This window comes from Amblyomma maculatum, chromosome 1 (genome assembly GCF_055883805.1).
Source record: "Amblyomma maculatum isolate TAMU_Amacu chromosome 1, ASM5588380v1, whole genome shotgun sequence".
NCBI lineage: Eukaryota > Metazoa > Arthropoda > Arachnida > Ixodida > Ixodidae > Amblyomma > Amblyomma maculatum.
This window is the reverse complement of record NC_139344.1, coordinates 401,568,943-401,588,963: the sequence shown is the minus strand read 5'-3', so window position 1 is coordinate 401,588,963 and position 20,021 is coordinate 401,568,943. Positions and strand designations below refer to the sequence as shown.

The window sequence follows — 20,021 nt, the reverse complement described above, 5'->3', positions numbered from 1 at the left end:
GTTTATGCAATTCCATCGACACGCGGGATTTTTTTGTTTTTTTTTTTTCATCCGGTGTAGAATTGCGTGGCACCGGGATTTGAACCCCGGTCCTTTTGCATGCAAGGCGGATGTTCACCGCTACGCCACCGCTGCGCCCTGCAATGCAATGTCATCAGCAAATTGCAGATTATTGAGGTATTCTCCATCTACCCTTATCCCTAACTGCTCCCATTCCAGGTCTGAATACTTCCTCTAAGCAAGCTATGAATAGTATTGGGGAGATCGTGTCTCCTTGCCTAACACCATTCTTTATGGGAATTTTGTTACTTTATTTATGCAGAACTATGGTTACTGTGCAGCCACTATATATATCTTCCAGCACTTTCACGTACGCCTCGTCTACCCCCTGATTTCGCAATGCCTGCCTGACCGCCGAGGTTTCTATTGAGTCAAATGCTTTTTCGTAATCAATGAATGCTATGCATAATGGTTGGTTAGAATCCGAGCATTTTTCTATCGTCTGTTTGATGGTATGGATACGACCAATAGTAGTGTATCATTTCCGAAATTCTGCTTGATATTTTGCTTGGTAGCAGTCTAAAGGTGTCCTCATTCTATTAGCGATTACTTTGATAAATACCTAATATACGTACCAGACAGTACGCTGATTGATCCGTAATTTTTCAAGTCCTTAGTGTCCCCTTTCTTATGAATTAAGATCATGTTTGCGTTCTTCCATGATTCCGGTACCGTTGATGACGCCGGGCACTGCGTATACAGGGTAGGCAGTTTTCTAGCACGATATCTCCCCCGTCCTTCAACAAATTTATAGTTACCTGACCCTCTCCAGCTGCTCTCCTCCTTTTCATAGATTCTAATGCTTCTTAAATTCGTCCTTCGTCACTGGCGGAACGTCTGACCGCATTTCCCTAGCGCCAATCTAATTATTGTCCTGACTTCTTTGGCTACTGTTGAGATCAGTATAGAACACCTCAGCTACTTTGACTATCGTGTCCATATTCGTGATGACATTGCCCGCCTTGTCCCTTAGTGCATACATCTGATTTTTGCCTATTCCCAATTTTTTCTTTACCGCTGTAATGCTTCTTCCATTCTTTACAGCATCCTCAATTTTCTCCATGTTATGCTTTCTTATATCGGCCACTTTGCGCTTATTGATTAGCTTTGATATCGGGGGATGCAGGAGATTACAAAATTAAGGGATTATTCATCTTTTAATCTTATTCATTGTAACGTTCGTGTTTTATCACACAAAATCTACTGAGTCGCGGAACTTGCTTTTTATTGGGCATGATGAGCAAGCTTCTGACATAATTTGACAAAGTGCTTTGGACATAACGATAGATTTTTGGCCATAATAGAGGGTGTAAAATGTACCTCCTAGAGAAATGAGTAGTTTTAAATAACTTAACGAATGGCTTCAATGCAATTGCTGTCCTATTTGGTGATAGGAATGAATTTAGTATGGTAGTACGAAAGAACGCTGCACAGTATATAGGCATTGTATTGAAGCAATCAGCACGCTGTGCGTTACAATTAGAAAAATTAACCGATGCAATCGTGCAATGCAAATCAAATTTACCTTGATTCAACTACGCCATACCATGGCAATTAACAGTGCTTTCTCATGTCGTGATCGATTTACAGGAGTTAAACATTGGCGGAACCTGTTTTTCAGTGCAATTCGACACTATTTATTTATTGATTTATTTATTTCAAATACTTTTCAGGCCCGAATGCATTACATAAAGGAGTGGTACAGACTAAAACAAAACATACAGTGCATAGCTATACAATAATGAAGTTATATGATGGCGGAAAATACAGTTTTCTTAAAATTTGCAACATCAGTAATGGCAGCGATGGAGGGAGGAAGGTCGTTCCAGTCAACGCTAGTTTTAGGAATAAAAGAATAATGACGCATTTTTGATCTCGAAAATGGAACACCAACTTTAAATACATGATCGGAACGGGATGAAATGTATGAAGGGCTCGCAAAAAGTTGATTCTTTAACAGAGGGTTATGATGGTACATTCTCTGGAAAATACACCGTCGAAAACACTTTCGGCGCGAAGAAAGGCCAGATAATGCGAGTGTGTTTTTCATGGAAGTAATGCTAGCGTGACGAGAAAAATTAGATAAGATGAAACGGGCCGCACGATTTTGAATGGATTCTAGTGTGTTTATCAGTGTGATTATATTAGGATCCCAAACTGCAGATGCGTATTCTAACTTTGGTCGTACTAATGTTTTATAAAGGGTTAGTGTTATCGGCAGAGGCGCGGTAGAGAAATTTCGATGCAAGTATCCAAGAGTCCTGTTGGCGTTATTGGTGACATGTTCGACGTGTCTATGCCATGATACGTTACGTGAGATATGAATACCTAGGTGTTTGTAAGAGTTAACAGATTCAAGGCCAATGTCGTGAAGAACATAAGTACGCTTGTTGTCAGTGATGCTAGTGTGACGCGATACATGCATTGTTTTACATTTATTATGTTTAGTCGCATGAGCCATTTATCACACCAGTTAGATATGCTTGTGAGATCATCCTGAAGATAAAAAGAATCAGTCTGGTTAGATATTTTGCAATAGATGACGCAGTCGTCGGCGAAAAGCTTAATAGAAGAATGAGAAATGCATTCAGGAAGGTCGGTAATGTATATTAGAAAGAGAACAGGACCCAGTACCGATCCTTGTGGTACACCCGATGTTACGGGTGTACCACCATTTTGTAGCGATTAAAGAAATAAATGCATATTTTTCAAACAAAAAGAGTAATTTTTGCAGAAACAATATATTGACTTAGAAGCAAATAGACAGAGTTACCAAAGAATCAATGTGATGTGATAACAACATCATTTTTCCACCACATAAGGAGGCCCTCAATCCCCGCCCCGGCACGCAGGTCTAAGGGACGGGAGCCGAGACCTCGGCGGTCAGAAGCAGGCAAAGAGGTCTTGGCTCTTCGTGGCTTCTTCCGCCAGACGGATGGCTTGTTGCTGTGGAGCAGGGACCCCGCTTCGCAGCTGGGCTTCCCAGACTTCTCGACAATTTATATTTGTTTTAGCCCCTGGGGAGCTAGCACATGCCTAGATTATATGGTCGAGGGTCCCTATCTCCCCAACGTGCTTGCATTTATCGTTTTTCTATCGTCCATCTAGACATACTATGCCCAGACCGGGTATATTAGGCTTTAGAAATATGGGGCACGAAAAAACTTGAATATATTAGGTGATGGTTTTATTCACTACATTGGCTAAACCATAAATCAGCCTGTATGAGAAGACGATGTGTAAATAAATGTATATGACCGGTTATTATTAGTTTCTAAGTGCCTCGATTGAGCTAAACACCACTGATGTCAAAAGCCATCAGTTGTTCAAACCGAAAAAGCACCCGAGAATATTATCTCAAATCCAGTAGCGGTCAATGGTGAATTCCATCTTGGTATTACATAAGCTTATGTGCAATGCTTCTTTACGTAGAGGAAAAAGAAAATATAAATTTAGGTGTCTGACAGAGCCGTCGCAATTCAGTGGAGCCGGACATAAGGCGGGCATCTCCAATGTAGGCTACAGTGTCAGCTTGAATCGGCTTGAGAATAATAAACCCTAAATACAATTTAATACAATGTCTCACATTCAACTTTAGCGTCTTGTGCCTCAGATTAAAGTATAATTACATTTGACACATTTATTGCCACAAGCACCTAGCAGAGCTCTAGCTGAGCAGTTTGCATTCTAATATGCACGATATTTACTGAAGTAGAACTTGTTGCTGGGCTAGTTGGTTCATGATCGTAAGGGGAATGTAAGCGCGTTGTCTTGTCTCCTCTCTTGTGTTTGTCTCTTTGTTTGCGATTACATTCCACGTACGCACGACATTTCTTGGTTTCGTTTCTTAGAGAGAAAGAGAGAGAGAGAAACAACTTTTAATGCCGAAAGAGTAATCATTAGGGCATGTCGGTCTGGCGTGTCCCTCAGGTGGGGGCGACGCTCTGGGCCCACGAGACAAGCACCAACTGCGTCTTCTCATCTGAGCACGTAAGAAGTTGGTCCCAGCTATCCTCGGAGGAGCTGGCAGTAAAGTACGAGGGGGTGGTCGTCCCCTACATACCCAAAGGGTGTGTGCCAATGTGGCCGTTACTGCACAGTCGTAATTGGCGCAAATAGGGTCGTATTTCTCGTCCGTAATCAGTGCTAATCTCGAATAGCTGAGAATAAAATTTGTTTGAAGTTTACGCAGCATGGTGGGCAGCGCTCTGTCAAGGTCAGAATGAGAAGGCAGGAAGCGTCGTCTAGTCTCTCTGTGTAGGTTAGTGATTTCGACAAAAGTAAAGGGGGCCTCGGCGAAGGCCTCTGGATCCGCGGAGTCATCCGCCCTGTTTGTTAGACCTCGGGTTAGTCGGTCGACCCCTTCGTTCCCAGAGTTTCCCGCGTGGGCGTGTACCCAGACAAAGCGGATTTATGATTGGGAGTGCGGCAGTGAAGTATGCGTTCAGCGGTTGGGCAGATAAGGCTGTTCGAATAATTTTGAATCGCAAGTTCAGAGTCGCTATGGACTGTGTGCGTACGCAGGTCGGCGATAGCCAACGCGATCGCAGTTTCCTCCGCCGCAGTGGGAGAGGGAGCTTTAACCGTGGCAGCAGTAAAAAGTGTGGAGTGTGGCGTGGCTACGCATGCGACATAGATTGTCACTTTGCCTCGCTACATCCACGTAGCATGCTTGGTCGTCTGTAAGGTAAGTGGTGTCAATTGTCTCGGCCTTGATTCGATGGCGTGCGTCGTGGCGCCCAGCCAGCATATTCTTGGGAATGGGTTTAACCGTGAGGCGGCTTTAGACCCCTACACGAAGGGGAACTGCGTGATATGTATCCCCGATAGGAGTTAAATGTAGGCGGTCAAGTATAAGGCGACCATACCTGGTGCATGAGAGGCGGTGAATTTGGGTCATTTTATGGGCTTCGATGAGCTCTGCAAAAGTGTTGTGGACACCCAGGTGGAGCAGTCACTGGATACTAGCATAGCGTGGCAGTCCTAGCGCTGTCTTATACGCGGAAGGTTTACGCTGTTCACTGCTTTCACATCCTTCTGGCGTAGGTGATAATAAGGGAAGGCATAAACAATGCGGCTAATTAGAAAAGCCTGGGTTGTCCTACAAAGGTCGTCCTCTTTCATGCCTCGGCGACGAGTGGCCATGCGCCGAATGAGGCCGTTAATCTTATGGGCTGTAGCCCGGAGACGTTTGATAGCCTCCGTGTTTTCAGTGTTATTATGCACTATCATACCAAGTACACGGATGATCGGGACTGAAGGTATGGGAATCTTATCCAGGTGGATCGCGATCGGTTCAGGTAAGTCTTGGACGGGCCGGCGCACCCTCCTGTCCCTCATGATCAGTAATTCTAATTTCGTGGACGAGCAAGAAAGACGATTTCCTTGGACAAAGGCCTGGGTAGTGTCAATTGCCATTTGAAGGAAGGTCTCGATGTACCCGTCCGAGCCGGAGTTTGTCCAGATGGTAATGCCGTCTGCACACAGCGAGTGTTTAACATTTGGTATGGCGTCGAGACGCTGCGGGAGGCCTCGCAACTGTTGAAAGGAACTGCTGCCTTAAACGTTTCCGCCGAGGATTCGGCATAGCCGCGTCAGGCACGTGGTAGTAATGGTCGTGCAGGGACCACCACAGCCAGTTTTCCTTGCTCATCAAAAATTGAGAGGCTTTGAAAGTGTGCTCAAACCTATAGCTTGGCTCATTTCATTTCATTTTGGTGCTAAATTCAGGGAGAACATACGCCAAAACTTTGACCCAAAATGATAGCCGGCCATCGACTGCCTGAAGTCCTACAAGCCTTTTATTTCTATTCTGTTACTTGTAGAGTCGGAATAAAAAATACACTGGAAGCATGAGCCACAGATCAGTGTTCATAATGACTGCATATTGCATACTTCTTCAAGGCAGCGCCGATGGTATCTTTTCATTGATCTGGTTAAATATTGCTGAGGCCAGCTGTGCGTGCTAGCAACATATCTACTTGATTTATCGTGTGGGCGTATAATACATCATTGAGCGTGCAATTTATTTAGTGCGTGTGAAACCACACGGTTATGATTATTGGTATGAGTGTGTGATGTATGATTATTCACACAGATCTTGGTTTGACATAGATCACATAGACTATAAGCAAAATCAGAGCCGCCGCTTCATAAAACTCACAGTCGCTCGATTACCGGACATCCCACCGACCAGCTATTACTCCCCCGACAGGACTAGTCATACCGCATGCGCAGATAATTCAAATTGGAGGGTGCAAGGGTCTAGGTGTCTTTTTCCTCACAGTTACTACCTGTCAAAAGCATGCTTGTAACTACGTAAAGGTCCAATGCAGTAAACGATGGGGAGGGGGGATTTACGGGTCCGAGTGAGGTTCAGCACCTAAATATCACCCTATTAGAGGCATTCTTTGCCACCTTTTGTAGCTGAGGGTCTTTATACGAAGGGTGCAATGTTCTCCGTCTTCGTCACCGCCAGGTACTTCCTGCGGGAGGTAGTACCTACGTGTGTGTACAAGCTTAATACTGTTGATGCCAACGGACAATATCTTTTTACATAGAGGGTGCAAAGGCTCTCCTGCTAAAAAGATGAAACTTAAAACAACAAAGACAGTCTAAGAATTCTATTTATTGCATTACCTGAGGGCCTGTAGGACGATGGGTATTTTTATGTTTCCTTTCTCAGTCCTTGAATCAAATCTGTCATGTTGGCAGCATTGTTACGTTTTTGCTTTATTACGGTCCTGATGTGTTCTAGCACTGTGTTTCTTGATATGACCTCATTCATTAAAAGCCGCGCTCCCTTGTATGACACGTAAAAAGCAGTCCCCATCTACGAGCCTCGTATAAAAATATGTTTCTATTCGAAATTCTACTATTAATATCATATATTTATTTGCTGCTTTAGTGTTTTGCTAGTTACGTTTATTTATTGCTTGTTGAATAACGCACGGAATGGCAGGTAGTTGATTACAGAGAGAGGGTGAATGGAATAAAGAACTCGGGATAACATATTTGGTCCACTTGATGGGAGTCACATAGCTTGCCTAGATATAAATTGTACTGGAAACGGGCGGCTTGCCGCTGGTTATATTCCAAGCTGAGGATGATGCGGGCTGCGTTATTGCTTAGTGTGGTCTTTGCCATGCACTTTATAGCTATGACTGCTGAGAAAATAGATAGACGGCCACACGAGCAGCAGCGTGAAATTCCGTCCATCGCAGAGGTGAGCCTGACCCTTTGCTTTGCAATAAGCATACTTGCACTTTATTATCAAAACGCTCAGTGGCATATCAGTCGCAAAACACTGCTTTTTAAAACCTTATTGCTCATTCGTAATCATAATAATCTACTTTCCCCTGCACCCAATCTTCGTAGCACATATCCTTTTGTACCCGCATTTTTTACCATGCTTGAAGTGCACAACATGTATCTGGTATTTCTTAAAAAAGCAGCCTGCCAACGAAGAGCAAGTATTTTCTCAGCATTGGTTAAAGTCGCGTGTCGAGCCGCCACTCTTATGTCGGCTGCCGTTTATTTGCCATATCTCCGCCTCGGCCAACAATTTTTATTTAATCATGGCAGAGAACTAGAAGTTAAAAATTAGAGGTTACCTTTAGTTAATATGTGTAGAAAGTTTCGAAACAATTGTTTTAATTCATAAAATTGTAACGGCCGCTAAGCAGATGAGGCGCTGGGTTACAAAAGGAAGGATCGCTTCCCAATGTTCTTGATACGCGGCCAAGTATATTGACAGCATATTGGCTAACGTTCGGTTTATGCGCTCAGTCAATTCGTTTGTTTGCTGATGATAGGGCGTCGAGTGCCGAAAAGTTGTTGCGCAGAGACACAGAAGTTCTTCGAAGACATCCGCAGTGAAGTGACAGTGGCGATAACTTATAATATTCCGTGGTAGAGCGTGGTGGCGTAAAATGACCTAACCCAGCAGAAACATAGACACCTGATATGCTGTAGCCGATGGAATAGCGGTCGTTTCGCAGTACCGAGTCAGATAATCGGCACAAACGAGAATCCAGTGATTTCCAAAGCAAGACTTGGGGACGACCCCAGCAGGTCATTGCCGACTAGCTCGAAGGGTGCGCTCTAAGGCGGTACAGGTTTCAGCAGTCCGGCAGGAGGAACTGTAGAACTTTTGTGACGCTGCCACTGCGTGCAACTGGCTACGTAGCGTTCAATGGTCGATCGCATCTTAGGAAAATAAAACCGTTCTTGAGCACGGCGGAGCGTGCGAGCCAATCCGAGATGACCAGACGTGGGGTCGTCCTGCAATACGCGCAAAACAGATGAATATAGGCTGTTAGGAACTACGAGTAGTAGCCGTGAGCTCTCTGGAGAACAGTTCTACAGGAGACCGTCGCCTACACAAAAACGGCCAGTAACCCACACGGTCTGCTGGTAGTTGAATAGAGGTTGCAGAATGAGATCTTTTTCTTGTTCCGATTAAAAAAACTTGAAGGTCTGGAAACTCTTAAACCAGGACAGAAATGTAATTGTCGAAGTTGTCAGCGTCGCACACGGTTGTGGCTAGGCGAACGTGCGAAAAGCAGTCTGCGTCGGTGTGCCGCCGGCAGGTTTTCTAGACAAAGTTGAAAGTATACACTTGGAGGCGAAGGGCTCAGCGCGCAAGACGACCACAAGGATCTGGAAGGTCTGTCAACAAGGATCTGGAAGGTTTGTCAGAGAAAGTAGAGGTCAGTGACGATGGTTAATGCGCGTCCCTGTATATAGCAGCGGCACCATTGGATGACGAAGACCACTGCAAGCAAGTCCTGCTCCGTGACCGTGTAAATCCGCTCAGGCGTAGTGAGAGAACGGCTAGCATGTACGATAACTAGTTCTTGTCCGTAAAAATAGCAGAGCACCAAAATAGCCCCGATGCTAACACCGCTTGCGCCCGTGTGGATTTCTGTGGTTGCGGCAAGGACGAAGTGGCGTAGAATAGATACTTTAGCTGACGACTAGAGGCTTCACACTCGGCGGTCTATTCGAAACAAAAGCCCCTGTGTAGCAGGCCTGTCAGCGTTGCGGCGATGTCAGCAAACCGGTGTATAAAATGATGGAAATAAGAACACAACCCAAGAAAGCTGCGGAGCTGTACGGCAGTTTTGGGTGGTTTGAACGACTCGACCGTTGCTGTTTTCTGAGGATCAGGTCATACCCCGTGCTCATCAGCGAGGTATCCCAGCACCAAGGCCTAGCGCTCGCCAAACCGGCACTTCTTTTAATTGAGGACGAGGCCAGAGTTACGCAAACATTTCAAGACAATAGCTACGCGTTCTTTATGTTCATTGAAGTGTCACAATCTGCCTCATCTATAGAGTGGAAGTTACGGGATATCCTGCCTCACATATAGAGCGTACCTTACGGGATCTCCCCGCTCCTTCAAGCATGCTTCGACAAGATGTTCGGGGCCGCGACTGCGCGTCCTTGACGCGGCGACAGCGCGGCAGGCCGAGAGTTTAAAAATACTGCAGCATGCCCGCAGCAGTGCGCTCTGAGAACGCTGTCTTCCGAACCGCTCTCACGACCGCTGTGCGAAAGCGAAAGCGAGAGTTTCACCAATCCCGCGACCAACTCATCGTTTGTCCTCTTGTACGGCCGCCGCTACCGATCAACTCAGAGACTTCGACGCCTCATCTTACAAGAAAGCTGTGAGAATAACTTTTGCCACCAACTGTTGGTTAATTGAATATTTATTATTTGAATCTGACTTAGCATTTTACGCTGTGTTTTCCATGTAACCGTTGCCCATACTTACTATATATGGAATACTTGCTAGTTATATTTAGTCTTTATTGCAGTGTTTTGTCCGTTTTCGGGCTTTCCTTCTTGTCATTTTCCAAGTCTTTTTTTTTATCATATTCGTGTCGTGGCGGTTTTATTTGCTTATTGTACTTTATTATTATGCAATGTAGTTTGGACTACTATCTATAAATATTCAAAAGTGTGTATGATAAAGTGGCCTTCTTGAGCTTATTTCTCAATCACACCCCGACACCGTGTATAAGCGGCGAAGCGCCCAGCATTTTCAGTCGCATGTCTGCGTCCGAATGCTCGAACTATAACAAGCTCCGTCAGGTGCTCATGATTCGCTTCCATATGACAGAGGAAGGGTTGAGAGAAAAATTCAGGTCTGCCATCTTCCGGAACGAGGAAACGTGTTCACAGTGCGCGAAACAACTACAGAACTTCCTAGACAGACAGATAGAGCTGTCGGACAGAAGGAAAGAGTATGCAGATCTCTTTGACCCAATTATAAGGGAACAGTTCCTGCCTAACTGCGCCACTCCGCTACATATGTTTTTAAAACAAAAGAAGGACACATCCTTCGCGTGAGCAGTAGCAAGGGCAGAAAAGTATGTGGAGGTTCATGGCGTGTCGAACTTTGCAAAGCGAAGCCCCCCGAAGAATAAGGCAGAAACCGCCATCTCCAAGACTACCGAGAGGAAGGAAAATTTGCTTCAATAATCTGACGAGAGAAGCCGCAATGAAAAGAAATGTTTTTTTTTGTGCACGCACGGGACACCACCCCAAAAATTGCCCGGCCGTTCCCTCCGACGGATCGGGACCGCCCAAGAAATGGCACAAATGCGGCAAGCCAGGTCATCCAAGCTGGAGATGTTGGGCAAATGGGGCCACAAAACAGAGAGAAGAGAATTGGGAATCCACTTCAGTATACATTGAGAATGGATACCTAGAATGTGAGCACGGAGAGATGATTCCCATCATCAACGCCGGTTTTACTAGTAATAAATGCGCAGTCAGGGAATGCTTACCTGTCGTAGCCGGCACGATTGGGGGCCACACAGTATATTCCTGAGAGACACAGACTGCAAAACGTCAATGGAAAGGATGGGCTTAGTACGGAAGGAAGATGTCACCGATACGAATTCTCCAGTTTACTTTCTTGACCTCTTGGTCCTAATACTCCCGGAAGCTTCGATCGATGTCGACAACGCGTACTTTAAGCGACGACTTCGCGATATGTGCATGAAGAATTCCTTTTATGATTGAGTGCTGGGAAATATGGACGGTGCTAGGCCAGCAGACAACCCCTATCCAAACTGGTACAAGACAACAGAAAGCGAGACAACGAAGCGCACTGAAGTAAAAGATTAAGACCTAGCGCCTGACACTGACAGCACCGCACCCATTTCGGATGCCACTGAAGCTTGTCCGGTAGTGACTAGAGCGCAGCCATGCAAGGATAAAATGCTGAAAAAGCTTAAAGTACGGCAAGGCCTCACTAGTATACGCCTAGAAGAGTTGGTTTACGAGCAAGGGAATGAAGCGAACCTACGCTCTTGCTTCGATCGCGTGGGCGCGCCGGAAGCGAACAAAGGAAAGGGTAGTCACCAGTTTTTCCTTACTCACGGCGTCCTTCAGAGGAAATACGTCGCCGAGTCCGGCGGGGAGTACACTCACGTTGTGCCCCATAAGGACAGATCAGCTATTCTCAAGATGGCACATGATGGGTTGATGGCAGGCCACCAAGACGCGAGGAAATCCCTGCTGAAGCTTCAGACAGAATTCTTCTGGCCTGCAATACCGACTGACTCAAAGCGGTTCGTCGCCTCTTGCGATCTATGCCAACGCACCATTCCGAAGGGTCACACCACACGAGCGACTTTGGTCTGAGTGCCCATAATTGAGACCCCGTTTTAGAGGGTGGCTATCCACATTGTTGGCCCACTCAAGCCGAAATCCGCTGAAGGCAATCGGTACATCCTGACCATGGTGTACTATGCCACTCGGTGCCCCGATGCAGTCGCGCTTCCTACCATCGAGACCGAAAGAGTAGCCGAAGCTGTTGTTGAAAGGTTTTCCCGTGTAGTAGTGCCTAGAGATGTCTTCAGTGACAGGGTTACTAACTTTAAGTACAAAGTAATGAAACAGGACAGTCGTTTGTTGTCAGTAAAACAGCTGCATACTTCTCTCTACCACCCGATAGCGAACGGCCTACTCGAACGGTTTAACGGCATGCGTAAACAAAGGCTTAAGCGATTGTATGAGGAGAGGCCGACCAATTGGGATCGCTGCCTGGCTCCACTCCTGTTCGCACATAGGAAGGTACTCCAAGAAAGTCTCGGCTGTTCCTCATTCGAACTCTTATATGGGAGAAATGTACGTTGAACTCTGGCTGTACGTAAAGATCTTTGGAGTAATGCAACCATCTCTTAATGGTTGCGAACGTACGATTACAAGCTTGCTCTACGTGACCGACTGGAGAATACCTGTAAACTTTCCCGCGAAGAGCTGGAACGTGCAAGAGAGTGTTGGAGCCGCTACTATGATATCAAGAGCCACAAACGCTCACTCAAACCGAGAGAGCAGGTTCTTTTTTATCTTCCCACAGAGCACAGTAAGGCGCTAATGCAATGGCAGGTGCCTTTCTCGGCCATCAGCCGCAGGGGCGAGAACTACTCTAAAGTGGATTTAGGCCATGTCACAAAATATTCCACATAAACATGCTAAAGATTCACCAGCAAAGGAAAGACGACACCATTGTGGCAGCCTTCAGTGCAGTAATGTCGGCAGAAGAAGACACAGACGCTACAGAGAGAGATTCCTAAGCCCTCCCAGAGACAATCTATTGAGAATGTACACGTTTCCGGGAGACTGACCAGCGTAGAAAATAACGAAGCCAACAACCTTCTGCAACAGTAGGAAGGTATATTTTCGGACCTTCCGGGAAAGACCACGCTGATCGAGCGCCATCTGCAGTTACAGAGCGACAGGACGATAAATGTAGAGCAATATCCGCTACCGTACGCACTGAGGTAGGCAACTGCCTAAGAAGTGGACTACTTGCTCCGACTAGATATCATTGAGCCATCGGTGGTGCCCTAAACCTCCGCGGTGATTGCCGTACGCAAGCCTGACGGGACGCATTGGCCATGCATTGACTTCCACAAACTAAACGAAGTCATCGCAGACGACGTCGCGACCTTACCCCGTGAGGACGACCTTATTGCCTCGGTAGGTCGCAAGAAATTACTTTTCCAAGCTGAACTTATCTAAGGGATATTGACAGGTACCGTTGTCGCCAGATTCAACGGCTATGACTGCTTTCAAGGTTGGCACGGGGCACTTTCAATTCCTATGTATGCCCTTCGGTGTTGACGGCGCGAGCCATTTTTACGAAGGTGGTGCGGAGCATCTTGGCCGATATTCCCGATGTGGCGTACTACTTCGACGATGTACTCATTGCAAGCGCGATATATGAACAGCATCGCCAAACGTTGTACGAGGTCTTTGCCCAAATCGAAGAGGCTGGTCTCACCATCAAAACGCTCAAATGCGAGATCGGAATGAAAACTGTCGCGTTCCTAGGCCACCAAATTACGTCCGGAGAGTTGTCGCCCCTCACCATGACCCTAAAGAAGATACAAAAAGCTTCACGTCCGACAACAAAAAACAAGTCCGATTCTTCTTGGGAGTCATGAGTTACTACTCAGATTTCATTCCGAACTATGCTGACCTGACTTGTCATCTGTCAGATCTAGCACGGAAGGGTCGACCTTCAGTCGTCAGCTGGGGCCCCGAGCAAGAACGGGCTTTCAAGAACTTGCCAGAAAAACTGGCTTAGGCACCGATTCTGAAACTTCCAAATTTTGCCAGGGAATTCGTCCTGCGAATGGATGCTTCTGATAGAGGTGTTGGTGCCGTTCTGCTTCAATCGCATGACGAAATCCTGCACCCAGTTGCCTATGCTAGTCGCAAGTTGCCGCCTCGAGAGGTAGCCTATTCTACCATTGAGAAAGAAGCTTTAGCACTCGTTTCAGGAATCGAGAAATTTCAAGTCTTCCTTTACGGGAGAAGGTTTCTCGAGACCAATCGCCTTTGAAGTTCATAAAAGAAATAAAATCTGCGAACAGCCGCGTTCTTCGCTGGAGTATTAAGCTTCACAAATACAACTTCCGTGCCAAGTATAAAAAGGCAGCGAAAACGTGGGAGCAGATCACATGAGCCGGCTGAAATAATAGTTTAGCTTACACTACTGCCTAGCTGCATTGTGTTGATTGGTGTAATGAAATCGTACGTGGTGTGCCTGTATATGTGTCCTCACTCGATTGCTATCAATGATCAGTGTCTTGTGACATGTGCTCAGGACATAACCGACTACCTAGCGTGCTGTGGTGTTGTGCGGGGTATGATCAGTGCGTATATCGTGCGCGTCATGGACCGTAGTGAGTGGACAACAAGCTTCAGTGCAATAACATCGTTCTCGGCGCTTGTGGATGTTTACAACATTCCATGACAATATTCTTCAGTGGGGGGCAGTGTCACAAGCTGCCTCACCTATAGAGTGGAAGTTATGAGATCTGCTGCCTCACATATAGAGCGGAACTTACGGGATCTCCCCGCTCCTCCGAGCATGCTTCGTCATCATGTTCGGGGGAGCGACTACGCGTCCTTGACGCGGCCACAGGATAGTCAACCGAGCGTATAAAAATGCATACCGAAGCACGCCCGCGGCAGTGTGCTCTGGGAAGACTCAGTCTTCAGGGCCTCTCTCACGGCTGCTCTGTGAAAGCGTCTTGTGTTTCACCAGCGATCAACTCATCGTTTGTCCTCTTTTACGGCCGCCGCTACCGATCACCTCAGAGACTTCGACGGCTCATCTTACAAGCAAGCCGTGAGAATTCCTTTTTGCCACAGACTGTTGGTTATTTGAATATTATTTTTGCTTTTTATTAAACCTTGATCTGACTTAGTATGTTATGATGTGTTTTCTATGTAACCCTTGCCCATACATATTATATCTTGAATATTTGCTTGTTATCTTTTGTCTTCTTTTATCGCAGTGTTTTGTCCATTGTCGGGTTTTCCCTCTTGTCATTTACCGAGTTGTTTTTTTATCACATTCTTGTCGTGGCGTTTTTATTTTCATATTGTACTCTAATATTATGCAGTGTAATTTGGACTACTATATATTAATATTCAATTGTTTGTAAAAGAAAGTAACCTTCTTCAACTTATTCCACAATCAACACCGACACACGTACTTCACCGGTTGACCGGCCTAACTTTGAGATGTGTTCTCAAATCTCATATAGGAACGACGGGTAACCTTAAAAGGGATCCCGCACCTCTGTTGACCGTAAAGGCGGGGGTTTGTGACAAAGGCTCTTCCAAATTTCATAAAATCGTCCAGGTAACACATGCAAATGTCCGACTTGAATAGGCGCAAAACTGTGTCCATAAATCTTTCAAAGGTTGCGATCACGTTGCAAAGTCCGAACTTTAGGGAGACAGCGTAACTCGCCCAGTGAGCTTCGGTTGCGCAGGGGTAGATTGTAACGGGCGCAAAGAAGACGAGGCGCTAGGTGCTGTGGATTAGAAAGATGTTTGTTGGTAGGGCGCGGGCGCAGAACCTGAGAGACTAGTAGCTGACAAACAGATCTTAGTGAAGGCCTTTGAGCGTAACAATACATTTGCTAAGTCCACCGTATCCGCTTACATTAAAGAATGCCTGACTGCAAGGCGTACGAAGAAACTCTCGCTTAGCACCGCATCAGAAGAGCATAGAAGCTTTTTTGCTGAAATAAAGGAGTTTGGTGGCGATAGATAGTACAGAAAACACTGATAAGTGCCAGTACCTGTTGGCTATATGGCTGTATATCCCTTGAAATGCTCAATAAGCAGCTAAAACATATGCGGCCGCCCCTGGCCTTTACGGACCTTGTATTGCATCTCAGAAAAAGGTTAGTATAGCAAAGCTTGAAAGCAAATTTCTGCCAGATGGTATTATATTGGATGTACATCTTGATCAGACATGAATAGAAACTACATAACAAAGCTCCTTTTGAAGTAGTTAAATTACATCGAATACCGCCAGTAATCACGCTTTAAGCTAAATGTGCGTACTAACATATTCCGGCGTATTAAAGACATTTTTTTCAGTGTAGTGTAAGTTGAACATATCAAATTTTGCTCGTAATATGTTCAAAATATTGAAAGAATAATTCACAATGGGCTGTTAGAGCTGTCAACCTTCATACACTACAAGTAATTAAATCTTCATAAATTGATCAGCAGATATTGCAGTGTACTCATTGTGGTGGCGGGGAAAGCCCAATGAGGACCGTTTTTGCCAATGGTCATTTTTAAAGATGTGATTAATATGTGGGGATTTCTGCGCAGGCAGTAGCATTGTTCCGAGACACCATTGCCCTAATAGACATTGATAACGACCGTATCCTCGACTGCGTGACGTCACGGAGGATACAGTACGATCCAGATGTGTGGAATGCCACTTACCTTTGGAATGTGGCCGACAGCAGCGGGCAAAGGTGAAACAATAGCAATGTCCCTAATGATACTGGCATAACATATTTCGTAACTGCATTCAGAATGTTTTCTCTTCTAGAACTGAGAGCCACGATATGATGTTCTTCTGCCACTCTATTATTCTTGTGAAAAAAAAAAAATCTCCTGCCTTGTGCTGCCCGTAAAATGGGCAACAGACTTTTGAATACGAGTCTAGAGCATTCCGGAAAGCTTCAAAGAAATCCTTCTCCAGACGCATATTTGATGTAGGAGGAGAGACAAATCCTAATAAATGACTGTTAAATATATTGTGCAGATATAATATGCGCCCTTACCATAACGATCATTTATGCCGCAAGCAATTTTCGTTTCTTTGTTCAAATTATTGTAGATTTATGAATTAAGAGCGTCTCTGTATGTCCCGAATTCTCGGGAAAGTTTGCATGAGATTCCTGCTGCATATATAGACGGCGAGTTTGCTTCTAAACTTGATTTATTTTTTTGTCTGCCACGTAATAACTGACAGCTGCCTTCAAAAAACGATGTGTCAGCCAATAATTTCTACCTGATGATTATACAATATCATTTATGTTTCACACTAAGACTCAAAAAATGCTGAAAACTTGGCTTGGAAGCAGCAAAAACATTCATTCCGTTCAATGTGATATCTCTACAATTATATAAAATATACTGAACTCTGGTCGTCTCTTGCACCCCACTGCTCAAACACAAGAAAAGTTCTAAGCTTGTGTTGCTACTCGTGTTAGGAAACAAGGGGTATCTGACGCGACCATAGCATTATTGCTTTAAACTCTATCAATAATTCACGTGTTTTTTTAGAAACGGTGTAGAAATATAAACATAATTACTGTTGCAGAAGGAAATACGCGGAGACATGTAATGCTGAAAACAATACTTCGAGCGCCCCGTGCATAAAGAAACTGAAGGCTTCAAACAGCGGTCACTAATAAAAGGTAAAAAGCAGATCGCAGTGTGTAAGCTCTGGTAATACTTGCACAAACGGTCATTCTTTGACCAAACCTTTAAAGAGATAGATAATGTATGCAACCACAACCATGCCGGCGATAATCTATTTATAAACTGTACATGGGAGAATGGCTTCCAGACTAGTTGGGATAAATACACATAGTGGGGATGTAAAAGTACCGATACAGGGTACAGTTAAAAAATTTCATTGTAGATGCTAATACCTTTAAAGATATGTGTCATCTGTTAGACACATGGAGAACTACTTTTCCTAATTACACAGTAAGCAGATTGCAAAAAGGCTTGCCGAGATATTAAAACGTTTTTGTTTTCTTGTAGTGGCTTACCTGTTTACAATGAGGTAGCTCCTTAGCGATGAACTACGTGATGCATGCAATAAGCACGTCAAGCAAGATCAGGGTAACAATGCTTACTACAAATCGAACACTAAATCGGCAAAGCCCTTTGAAGCCACAGATCAATAATTTTTACTCCCTTCAAAGGTATAGGTAGAGTCGACGGATTAGCTCCTGAAGCTAAGATTTTAGGAAACGTATTGTTGGTTTTTTGCGTCAAAATTATGGCCACAGGAATGCTCCTCAGGTCCAAACAAATATGGCATTAAAATTATACCTAAGTATATTATTATAGTTCTCGAAGACTAACATTCTGGTCTTATTAACTACCCTCCGCGGACTAGTAACGGTGCCAAGCCGTGCACTAGATGCCTTTATGTAGGCTGTGCTGCGAGATGAATAGGCTCTGTATGTCTTCTAATACCATAACACTTGAAAATCTTCAACGGCGTATCGGTGCACGTAAATAACAATAAATAAATTGAGGGAAGTACGTGAAATTCGTTTACAGGTGTTAAAAATAAATCGACAGTGCGTGGTTATTTTATGATGTGATAAAACTCTGTGCTATATTTATACTGATAGCTGTGTTTATACGTGAAGTTGTGTTAGTTCAGGCTTAGGGAATGGGACGCGCCAATCGTTTCCAGAAGTAGGCCTACAGTTAATGCTTTTGTAACGTCCTTAAAAGCGCTTTTGGAAGCTTCGATTAACCTAGCCTACTCTCTCGTTATGCCTCGACCCTTTTAATATGAGCGATATATGATGGCGTCAAAATGGAGACCACGCCCTTCTTGTTGCAAAGCAATTGTACGATGTATTTACTCATGTGAGACATATTATTCTTGGTCTTAGAGAGGCGTGTACATATTTCAATCTTATCCTAAACACAACAGCCGCGGACTACATATTTGAGAAAAGTGACTCCAGTAGTTGTACACAACGCCTATATATGACAGTAAGACACACTGTCAACGATACTGAAACACGACAAAACAAAATAATTGCTAGCGACAATAATATCTCAAATTAAAAGACCCCAGTTATATCACTGAGCATAACAATTATGTGGGACACTTAAAATCAGTTTTAAGGGCAGGGAGCGATAGCGTGTGTAATTGTTTTAATTATGAAGCTGTGCTTTATTCAACCTGAATGAATGTACCTGTGGGGAAGTTTTCTCTACTCGGCATCCAGAACACTGGAAGGCTGATTGTTATTTCATCTTCTGACCTTAAATGAGGAAACCAAATTTGCAGAGCTTCCAATGTCACATAAAAGCATCGATTAATAAGTTATCGGCCATGACAGCTGGAAGCAACCACCTTCAAGTGCAGGGTTTATGATTTTTCGCTCATAATGTGTACAACGACGACGACGACAGCGGCGACTGAGAATATTCTGGTAAACGGCCGAGATATATACGACAATCTTACGTCAAAATACATCCAAAGACATATTACTTACGCAGTTAATAGAACAGCTGTTTGAATTCAGTTACAATCTCTAGAGAGAATTTCGCAGGACACTTAGGTGTCACCTTTAACAGTTGGACTTGACGACCTTGTCGGGTGGTCTTCATATTGTCTACTCATTCGCGTCTGTTGTCTTTAAGCCTCACAGCGAAGTAGTTCCCTTGACACAACTCTCCGCATTTCCTCCACCCTCTGTGCACTGAGCGTCCCCGGCCGGATTCTTCCGTGTTAATTCCGCTAGTCCTATCCTGATACCCTGGGCGAATACGCGAGATAACCTATGGCCTATTTAACGCTGCGGAAAATAATACCAAAACGTCCGTCAGAAATATATACATGTTATTTAGTGCTGCTTTCTATTCGTAATTTATTACCCATTGATATTCATAAACTTGAAATTGTGCTTGGACGCCACGTAGAATTACATAATGCCATCTCGAGGTAATTCTCCAAAGCCTACAAATAAGATGTGCGGTAATATTTTTAGTCATCCGTCACCCCCAGAATCTTACTTTACTGACCCATGATCATTCATAGTTCTGAAGGCTGGACTACTCTAAATTGTTCTACTTGGACAATTATCAATACATGCTAGTCTTACGCAACACTATTTCATTGGCTTCAACTTACTTCTGCACATAATACGGCTTCCAGTAAGAGGATTGCCTAAATCGTCAGAAATGTCCCTCCCTAGGATTTGAAACAATTGACACAGTCTTGCTACTTAATATATTTATTATATTACTCCACATGCCGCTGCTTATCATTGATTAGAGTGGGATTTTTTGTGAACTTTGTAAGAAAAGATTGTGAAGAGAAACATTTGACAGAGTAGTGTTAAAGGTCTCAT

At 44.5% G+C, this 20,021-nt stretch overlaps 1 protein-coding gene across 3 annotated transcripts in view; it reads right to left on the bottom strand.

Moving 5' to 3' along the window:
- Positions 1–20,021, bottom strand: part of LOC146208705 (uncharacterized) — a 99,621-nt gene that overhangs the window by 14,099 nt on the left and 65,501 nt on the right. The window lies entirely within an intron of this gene.